We start from the raw sequence: 11,222 nt of genomic DNA, 5'->3' as shown, positions 1-11,222 counted from the left end.
TGCGTATAATTAGGATTGTCAACCTCCTTGAGGTAAGACAGGCAGCCGATAAATTTTACAAATCTATCAATAAATGAATATAACCACAGAGGTGAAGGGATACCCGCCTCCTCTCCAAACAAAGAGTTTTAGGAGGACAATCACTTGTCCAAACCAAGGTGTACATTGCCCTGACGCACATATGTTAGGAGAAAGGTGCAGTGATAAAATATATAAGAATGTGCATGTACATTTAAGGCATGAACGGGTTTTGAACTGGGTTTATAATTAGGAAAAAAACGAGAAACGGACAGAAACCAAGCTTGACATTTTTTCTGGTTGATAAAAGGGGAGAATGTGACTATTTATAGCATTAAGACAGCCCTAAATTATGATAACATTTGAGTAAAAAGATATAAATTCTTCACTGGCCCCTGGGGGGGGGAGGGAGGGAGGAAAGGAAGGAAGGGAGGGAGGGAGGGATGGAGGGAGAAGACAGAGAAAGAGGAAGGAAGGAAGGAAGGAAGGAAGGAAGGAAGGAAGGAAGGAAGGAAGGAAGGAAGGAAGGAGAGGGAGGGAGGGAGGGAGGAGACAGAGAGAGAGAGAAGGAATGAAGGAAAAAGGAAGGAAGGAGAGAGAAGGAAAGGGAAGGAGGGAGGGAGTAGACAGAGAGATGGATGAAGGAAGAAAGGAAGGAAGGAGTAAAAGAGTGAAAAGTAAAAATAAAGAGATTTACTACAGATTTACTACAGTCTTTTCTTGGGGTTAGCAGCCCAAACTGTCATTAATTCTGGAAAATTTAAATAGAGCTGTGCAGCATTTGAAGAGGTTCCTTTGGACTGATGGAGATCTAAGCTAAGTAACCTTGAGAGCACGTTTGCAAAAGGAGGTGCCATCCAACTGCTAATCCATGATGTTTTTCACTGCTTGGTAACTGGGACTTCAGCACGTGCGCGGCGCATATATAGAAATTATTTACAGAGGGACCGAAGCAGAGTGGATCTGCATATCATTGCTCTTAAAGAATGTTAATTTCAATAGAAAGCAAGCTTAGATAAAACAACAAAAATGTATTTAAAACTGGACAAACAAATTAAACACTAAACTTGGAAGGAAATTCATTGAAACAAAATGTACTCTTGGAATTTCCCCAGAGTTCCAGCTCCTAGTGCAGAAAAAGCACCAAAGTTCAACCCTAGTGACAAAAATATATCCCAACAATTTTGTTGAGAAAAAAACAAATTATGAGCAGTTAAGAAAAATGACCCAAAGGACTGACTTTCCTTCCTTCCTTCCTTCCTTCCTTCCTTCCTTCCTTCCTTCCTTCCTTCCTTCCTTCCTTCCCACACCCTTCCTTCTTTCCTCTCATTCCTGTTTCCTTCCTTCCTTTCCTTTCCTTCTTTCTTTCTTTCCTTTCTTTTTCTTTCTTCCCTCCCTCCCTCCCTCCCTCCCTTCCTTTCTTAATAAGCTTTGCAAAGTAAAACAATGTAGAAATTAAGAAAGCCTAGCTTGATATATACAGACAAACACATAAATGTCTATGCACCAGGGAAAAAAGATATGAAGGGTTATCAACGACAACAGAATTAGACAGATGTGTTGTAAATTACAAGAAGCTAGTTTAAACAAGATGGGAAACGTTTTGAGAACAAAGCATTTAATCTGTTAGCTGAGAGATAGAATCTCTCTCATTAATGGACTTTTAAGTTCTTTCCATCCCATTTATGGAGAAATTGGCAAACTTTGATAAGTTGTTACCAAGAAACAAACAACCTCACATGCTGTTCAATGTCAAAATTATTCTCTTTCATTTTCTTGGGAGTTATTTCCACCTTTTATCCCCTGCTGTTTTTCCTTTAGCAAATCAAAGACAAGTTCATGCAAGATTAGCCCGAAAACATCATGGGAACGTATGCTTGACTTTTTGACTATGCTAGTCTAGTGAAGAGAAGGATTGGGGTGACATGAGAGTAGTCTTCCAATATTTGAGGGGCTGTCACAAAGAAGAGGGTCAATCTCTTCTCCAAAGCACCTGAAGGCAGGTCAAGAAGCAAACGATGGAAACTGACCAAGGAGAGATTCAACTTCCCTCATTGTCAGAAGGTCGCAAAATATGACCCCAGATGACCCCAGGACACGGCAACTATCATAAGTGTGAACCGGCTGTGAAAGCATCTGAATGCAAATCGCGCGGCCACGAGGATGCCGCAGTGTGAAAAACGGTCACGAGTCGCTTTTTTTTTACAGCGCCGTTGTTAACTTTGAACCGTCAGTAAACGAGCTACAGCTAGTCAAGGACGACCTGTATTTCCACGAATTCCTACATCAGTCTTAAGTGTACTGGATTTCATAGTCTAGAATTGCCCAAGCATTATGGCTTGATGGGTCACTGTTGTCCACTCAGGACTAGTTCTCGGTCTCGTTGGTGCCAATTTTTCAACATCAGGTTGAAGAATGAGCTTGGGACTTTTGCGCAAGCACAGAACCTCCCTGCTTTTTAATAAAGCACACTATTCTTTTTTTTAAATTAAGCTTCCATAAAAGCCATCTGGTTGTCATTGCAAGTTGAAAAACATTAGTCTTTAAGATCCAGCGAAGCTTTCCTTATGCTCATATGAGCGTGAAAGAAGCTGTCGCTGCTTTAATGGATCCAGATGTTAATACGTTCCATCATTAAGGAAGCACCTCCTTAAAGCAGGTCTATAGGGAAGCCTGAGAAAAGAGGTGGCTGCTTTAATAAGATTAAATGATTAGAGGGGTGGAAGCTAAAACATAGGAAGAACAGTTACGGGAATTGGGTATGTCTAGTCTAATGAAAAGAAGGACTAGGGGAAACATGATAGCAGTGTTCCAATATTTGAGAGGCTCCTACATAGACAAGGGAGGGGGTCTAACTATTCTCCAAAGCACCTGAAGGCAGAACAAGAGGCAATGGATGGAAACTAACCAGGAGGAGAGAACCAACCTAGAACTAAGACGAAATTTCCTGTCTGTTAGAACAATTAACCAGTGGAATGACCTGCCGTGGGTGCTCCATCGCTGGAGGTTTTAAAGATGAGATTGGACAACATTTGTCTGAAATGGTCTAGGGTCTCCTGCTTGAGCAGGGGGTTGGACTAGATGACCTTCAAGCTCCCTTCCAGCTCTATTCTGATAATGACTGGACGGGATCCAGGAATTGTGTTGTTATTTCTGAAGTCAGTAGGTTATAGACTTTATATTGAATGGCGACCCAAGACAGATCAAGCATGTAGGCTTCTGTAGAAGCTCCCAAATGCAAGGGAAGGATGCCTTGGGGTGCAAGGCCACCAGAAGACACGAGGACCACTCAACTGCAGAAGCTAACTGCAGAAAAAGGAGTAAAAAAAAATAGCAATCATACACATCTTTTAATCTCTTACCCTTCACTAAATACGTTCTCCAGGAATCATGAAGAACAGTTTAGTCTGATGGCCAAATCCCTGGACCGGATGTTCCCTCCCCGGAGGGATTGAAAAAAAAGAATGGACAATCATTTGTCTGAGATGGTACAGGGTCTCCTGCATGAGCAGGGGGCTGGACTAGAAGACCTCCAAGGTCCCTTCCAGCTCTGTTATTCTATGTCCATGGCCTAAGAGCAGAGAAATCCTTGCGTCATTTCAAAGGATGTTCCACTGTTCTATCCAGATCTCCTTTGATTTTGTTTTGCTATTGTTGTGAAATACCCCAGCTGGGGGTTTTGAGTTATTTGCTTAAAGCAAAAGGCATTTTCTACCCTTGAAATATTTGCCCCATCTGGGAATGTAATTCTCAAAAGATGCCCCATACAAACTGTCTAATAAATACAAGCTTTTTCTTCGCTAAGACGTTTCAATGGTCTGGCCTCCAAGTTTCCACGCCTAGTTCTTTTTCAGGTTCTAGAAGAAGCTGGGGGGGGGTGGGAGGGGGAGGGGCTTGCGGTTTTTATGATTTGTGTTTTTGTTTTCCTTTTGGTGGGAAATTCCTTTGGTTTGGAAATTCCTGTTCTTCCCTCTTTTGAAAACTGTCTCAGGACAGATGGAATTGCAATAGGTCCATCCTGGTTTTCAAACTTGCGCTAGTAAATTCTCTGAGATATGTATAAAGTCTTTCTCTGGCACAAAATGGTTGGAATATCTGCTTTATCCTCATTACTTTGGACGAAATGGAATTTCCAACTCTATCTGGGAAGAGCAAGGAACATCATTCATTGTACAGCGTCTCTCCAATGGTCTGCAGCCTCTCTCTCTCTCTCTCTCTCTCTCTCTCTCTCTCTCTCTCTCTCTCTCTCTCTCTCATCTCTATCTCTAATCTGTCTCTGCCTCTATCATCTATCTATCTGTATCTATCTATCTATCTATCTATCTATCTATCTATCTATCTATCTGTATCTCTCTATCTGTATCTCTCTATCTATCTATCTATCTGTATATCTATCTATCTGTATCTCTCTATCAACCTATCTGTATCTTTCTATCTATCTCTATCTCTCTACCTATATCTATCCACTCAACATGCCTATCTATCTCTCCACTCAACATTCTCTCTCTCTATCTATCTATCTATCTCTCTATCTGTATCTCTCTAGCAACCTATCTGTATCTTTCTATCTCTCTATCCCCCCCCTCTATCTGTATCTCTCTATCAACCTATCTGTATCTTTCTATCTATCTGTATCTATCCCTATCTATCTATCTCTATCTATCTATCTCTATCTCTATCTATCCACTCAACATGCCTCTCTCTCTCTCTCTCTCTATCTATCTGTATCTCTCTATCAACCTATCTGTATCTTTCTATCTCTCTATCTGTATCTATCCCTATCTCTCTATCTCTCTATCTCTCTCTCTCTCTCTCTCTCTCTCTCTCTCTATCTATCTATCTATCTATCTATCTATCTATCTATCTATCTATATCTTTCTATCTCTATCTCTATCTATCCACTCAACATGCCTCTCTCTCCCTCTCTCTCTCCACTCAACATGTCTGTCTGTCTACCTACCTACCTACCTACCTACCTACCTACCTACCTACCTACCTATCTTTTTAACCAGCCGTCTCTCCCTCAGAGAAGGGCTCAAACCGTAAAAGGTTACATCCCGCAGAAAGGAGGGTCGTCGCACCTCCATTTAGGAAACTCGGCTCAAGTCTCAGTGCCGGAGAAGGTCGGCACCCTCCCCATACGGGCCTTGAAAAGAAAAGGAAGCCCCTTCCCGCCACAAGCCTGAGGCTGCCCCTTTCGCCCGGTGTGTGTGTGTGTTTTCCCCACCGCTCGCGCCGCGCAAGCAGCTGGCCAGCGGCAAGAAGCTTTGTCCGCGCGCGCGGGCGCGCGAGCTGAGTCGCGCGCGCGCAATCACAGCACGCCCTCCCCAACGCCCCTGCTTGCCCCTCGTCGCACGCCCGCTGGCTTTAGCCCACGTCCAGGGACCTGAGCATCCTGTGAGCCCTTAGAGGTGTTGCCACCCAGGTGCCTTGGTGCATCCGCCTGGCAGCCTAGCCTGGAAAATGCCTGTGGTGCCAGGGCTGAGAGCATCCCCCATGGCTTTGGAGAGGACAGCCTGTTGACCAGAAAGCAGCCAAATCCAGCAAAAAATGCCTATGGAAATGGCCAAACAGGACATGAGAAGCAACATCCAGAGCAAGACAGCTGAGTAAAAACAGATGCCCGGGGTGGAAAAGAGCCGTTTGCACATACGTAGCTCTGAAAGAAGACATAAAGTAAACCGGGTGCAGGATGGGCCCCCTCGTTGAGTGCCCCTTTGGACCTCAGCGCTTGCCAAGTAAAGCATGAACTTCCAAGGATTTTGAGGTTTGTTTAAGGTTTAAGGGGAGGTGGGGGGCGAGGGCAGCTTCTTGGGGAAAGAGAAAAGGCCTAAATTAAGATGACAACGTTAAAAGAACAGTCAGTTCCTTGCCGAAGATTGTCTCGGCTCCATTGATTGTATCTCTTGACCTGGGGTTGGCGTCTCTCTTCATTTAATCCTTTCTTCATTTCATCCCATCATCATAAACAGTAGCTCTACGCCAGTTACCAGAGTGGATCCGAGGATTTGATTTTCGATTTTTTTTTTAGATTTTCACTGATTTACTCAACGTATACAGCAAGACCTCTGGCCTCTGTAAATTGGGGCAGCCGGATTCCAGTTTAAGATGCGAGACTTAACGCAATTTGGTACTTTAATATATTCATCATTTTGTATCCCTTTATTTTACTGGGTATGTAAAAGGCTGCGGGCCAGCTTTCCTACATCCTAACTCTTCTCCATCAATGTTTTAAAAAGGCTAAGAGAGGATAGTGTTCACCAATCCAAGCACAAAACAGCTGGAGATCTGGTTCACATACCTAGAGCATTAACACTAAGAAATAGAATAGAATAGAATAGAATAGAATAGAATAGAATAGAATAGAATAGAATAGAATAGAGCTGGAAGGGACCTTGGAGGTCTTCCAGTCCACCCCCCTGCTTAGGCAGGAAACCCTATACCATTTCAGTCAAATGGTTGTCCAATCTCTTCTTAAAAACTTCCAGTGTTGGAGTATTGACAACTTCTGGAGCAAAGCCGTTTCAGTGATGAATTATTCTCATTGTTAGCAAATTCCTCCTTAGTTCTCGGTTGCTTCTCTCCTTGATTAGTTTCCATTTGTTGATTCTTGTCCTGCCTTCAGGCACTTTGGAGAATAGCTTGACTCCCTCTTCTTTGGGGCAACCCCTGAGATATTGGAACACTGCTATCGTGTCACCCCAATTCCTTCTCTTCATCAGACCAGACACACCCAAATTAAACTAAGATTAGACATCTTCAACGCTTTTATCGTACAGCATTGGGTAGCAGAATTGAAAGCTATTGTCTTTTCACAGGTTTATGAATTATGGCCTTGAGACTCATCTTCGAACTGTAATTAAAAACTGGTCAATGTAGGGTGCTTTCCAGTTTGTTTCCTTGGAGAAAAAAAATTGGCATATTTCCCCCCTCCAGGCATTATTTTTTTTCTCTACTAAGGCACATCACTGTGTTTTTTTTCCCCTTTCCATATAGTTTAAATATTTTCCATTGGGATAGCCAAGTTGAATTCTCCCTCAGGAAAATCGTAGGTTGCATCAGATGCCATATCAAAGTTCTTTGGGTTTCTTCTTCTTCTTCCTCTTCTTCTTCTCCTTCTCCTTCTCCTTCTCCTTCTCCTTCTCCTTCTCCTTCTCCTTCTCCTTCTCCTTCTCCTTCTCCTTCTCCTTCTTCTTCTTCTTCTTCTTCTTCTTCTTCTTCTTCTTCTTCTTCTTCTCCTTCTCCTTCTCCTTCTCCTTCTTCCTCTTCCTCTCCTTCTCCTTCTTCCTCTTCCTCTCCTTCTCCTTCTCCTTCTCCTCCGCCTCCGCCTCCTCCTCCTCCTCCTCCTCCTTCTTCTTCTCTGAATAACTGGATGGAGGTTGATCATTGTGATCTTCTCAACCAAATGTTCTGCTCTTCAAATCTTGTGATTACTTTCCAGCTAAAATAAAAAGTCATTGCATGGATCCCCACTCATGATAACATTGGGGAAATGCTGACCTTCAGATCTTCTGTGTGGCATCTCATCCAAATCTTCCTACTCTTGCAGAAACTCAAAATAACAAGAACATCCTCACCAGGAGCTCAAGGACCTTTTCTCAGTCCTGTGAAAATCATAACTCTTTGCCCAGCTCTGTTAATCACCACGGGGCCCTTAGTATAGTGTTATTGTCTGACTTCTAGACATACTGTTGCCTTTCCTCTGGATTTTCTCACCCGTTGATTTTACGATGCATATAATGGTTGTTTAGCTTCTTGGATTCCAAAATCACTTTCCCCCCCCCATTATTTTATGTGAATGATTTGTGGAGGTTATATTTTTTTTGACATGCACGTTCCTTCTCACGGTAAAACCATAACAACAGCTGAGCTTCAGCAAGGGATGAGCCTCTCAAGACCAAATCAAGTCAAGCAACAACTTCCATTAAGCCCAGCATGACAAGTGTGTAGACCGAGAGGCCATCGCGAACAGCTACCATTTCCAGCCTCATTTGGAGCAAAAAGCTGAACGGAAGACACACAAGGTGGAAGCTTTCCAGGAGTCATTTTTTATGCAGTCCAATCATGGTAGACAACTAAGAAGCATTTCAGTTGTATCCCACTGTTTCGGTACTGCTGAATCATTCTAAAAAGGCAGAAGCTGGGGCTTTCCGTTAGGTCAAAATTTATTGCCTTAGCTCCTACAGAAGTTTCTCCAGAGACCAAGATAGAATTCAACTTCCCTCTCTCCCTCTCCCTCTCCCTCCCCCCCCCCCCTCTCTCTTTCTTCAGATCAGCTCAAGCTTACCCTATGTGTCTGTCTCTGTCTCTCTGTTTCTCTCTTTCTCTGTCTTTCTTTAGATCAGCTCAAGCTTACCCTATGTGTCTGTCTGTCTGTCTGTCTGTCTGTCTGTCTGTCTGTCTCTCTCTCTCTCTCTCTCTCTCTCTCCAGATCAGCTCAAGCTTACCTTATGTGTAAAGAATAGCATGTTAGTCATTCAGCTTTTCATTATTTTTGGAGAAAGATAAAGACTCGCTTCAACCAAGCTTGATTTCTGGAGACAATGTGGACATGCCGTTGATTTTCTTGGCAAGCATATGAAAATGATTTACTGCTGCCTTTTCTATATGTTGTTGTTGTTTTTTTTTTTTTAAAAAAAAAAACTTTTTCATTCTAGCTCTGGATTTTCCTAGTGATCATCCAGCCAATCCAGACCCTCCTTTTGCAAAGTCAACAAAAAGTCAAATAAGACCTTGACGCTTGCTGGAAGTTTAGTTTTGATTCATTATTAAGGGTTCTCCGCAATAAGGAATGAATAAATTCAACATAGCGCTAGTCAGCTTGAATGTGTGGGGCCATCTTTGTCCCGGCAGGGTATTGAAATCCGACATGAAAATATGAAACCCAGGATCTAAGATTAGACTTTTAGATGCTCCCGTCATCCTATGAATGCTGTATTTTGCAGGCCAAGGGATTTATTAGGTGTGGGTCTCCTGTGCCGTGGGGAAAAAAAATCCAATACTTACTCATTTGGGGACCTTTTGCAAGACACTGAAAGAAATGAAAAGCTGACTTGGGGATTTGAAGATGAGATTTAGATCAGATTATAGAAATAACATAGACAAATGTTAATCTGAGAGGAGGAGTTTGATATATTTTTTTACTTCTGTCTACTGTCTACTTTTCTATTTTTCGTTCTCTCTCTTTCTCTTTTATTATTTCCTGAGCTTTTCTCTCTCTCTTTTTTTTTTAAAAAAAAACTTTTTTTCCTATTTGTTTATCTTCTTTGTATTTAAGTTATGTACATATATATATATATATATATATATATATATATATATATATATATATATGTCTTTGGTTGTTCGGGTTTTCTCCCGCGTAAATTGGAAGTGTCTTGGCAACGTTTCGACGAAGTCACATTCGTCATCTTCAGGCTGGTGTTTTTAGCTTCTTGCTTTGAGCAGCAAATATATATATATAGTTTGATAAGACCACACCTGGAATATTGCACCCAGCTTTGGTCACTGTGGATCCCAAAAAGATGTTGAGACTCTAGAAAGAGTGCAGAGAAGAGCAACAAAGATGATCAGGGGGACTGGAGGCTAAAGCATACAACGAACGGTTGCAGGAACTGGGTATGTCTAGCTTAATGAAAAGAAGGACATGATAGCAGTCTTCCAATATTTGAAGGGATCCAGCTATTTCCCAAAGGATCTGAAGGCAGGAGAAGAAGCGATGGATGGAGACTGAGCAAGGAGAGAAACCTAGTTTGTAGACTGAGCAATGGATTGGATTCACAGACGTCTGAGACCCCAATTTTAATTTTTCACAATTTCATTAACACCCCGGACCACTTTGATCTAGATGCATGCACGCGCCAAAGGGGTCCAACATCTGCCTCTCCTACCTCTCTGACAATAGTTTGCAATTTCCTCCCCTGAATTTCCAGCACTTGACATTTCTTGGATTTGTCTTCGGCTTAATTTATAGTTTCGGCCACGGCAATGGCAGAGCTCTTCGGAATTGGAAAAAAAAAGAGAGGAGAGGAACAGAATGTCTCTCTATTCAGCAGTCAGGCAAAAGGATACTTCTAATATTTTTCTAAGTAGCCAGCATTGAGGAGGCTGTTGTTTCCATTAAGACTGGTCAGGCCAGATTTTTGCGAATTAATGTCTGGTGGAAGCATTATTTGAGGAATTTCGAGCTGAAGAGCTTTAAACATCCCGATGTTCTGAATCCAGGGAAAGCCACTCAGGAAGTGTCAGGTTGTTTCCTACGAGAAATAATTCATTTCATGTTTCCTGTTCAAGAGGAATTTCATTATTCCTCCTCCTTCTACTCTTCCTCCTCCTCCTCTTCCACCTCCGCCCCCCTCCTCCATCTTCTTTTCATCTATCTTCTTCTCCTTCCCCTCTTTTCATCTGTCTTCTCCTTCTCCTCCTTTCTCCTCCTCCGCCCTACTTTTCATCTTCTTCTCTTTCTTCTCCTCTACTGTTTATCTTCTCTTCCTCCTCCTCCTCCTCTACTTTTCATCTTCTCCTTCTCTGTCTTCTATTTATCTATCTTCTTCTCCTTCTCCCTTCTCTTCTATTCATCTATCTTCTCCTTCTCCTCTATTTATCTATCTCCTCCTCCTTCTCCTCTTTTCATCTGTATTCTCCTCCTCCTCTGTCTTTTTATCCTTTTCCTTTCTCTCCTCTTCTATCTTTTTTTCATCTATCTCCTCCTCCTCCTCCTCTTTCATAACTCTTTGATGGATACTTCTGCGACCAAATACTTTTGTTTTTGTCAGACTGATCCTTTTCCAGTACTCGGTGCCACAGACCAAAAAGGAGACAGAAAGGGAGATTTATCGGCTAATTGATAAAGTCTGGTGTATAAGCTGAAAGCAGAGAAGCAGCTTAGTGGGTCATCGAGAAGGAATTATTAAAATGTCAATAGCAAATCCCAGCTGAAAAAGCAAATATCAGTGAAAAGGTAAAGGGTATGTCTTCTCCAAACCTTTGGGCTCAAGAGGAAAAAAAAAAAAAAAACAAGATGGTGCTTTTAATTTTATTACATGCACAGCTTTAAATATAAGGGGGCAGGGCAAGTCCAGAATTACCTAGAGCTGGAAGGGACCTTGGAGGTCTTCTAGTCCAGCCCCCCTGCTCAAGCAGGAGAACCTATACCATTTCAGACAAACGGTTGTCCAATCTCTTCTGGCCCATCTGGAAAAGAT

Source organism: Crotalus tigris, unplaced genomic scaffold (assembly GCF_016545835.1).
Source record: "Crotalus tigris isolate CLP2741 ecotype Arizona unplaced genomic scaffold, ASM1654583v1 scf7180000018366.374532, whole genome shotgun sequence".
Classification (NCBI taxonomy): domain Eukaryota; kingdom Metazoa; phylum Chordata; class Lepidosauria; order Squamata; family Viperidae; genus Crotalus; species Crotalus tigris.
Note: the sequence above shows the minus strand (reverse complement) of the source record.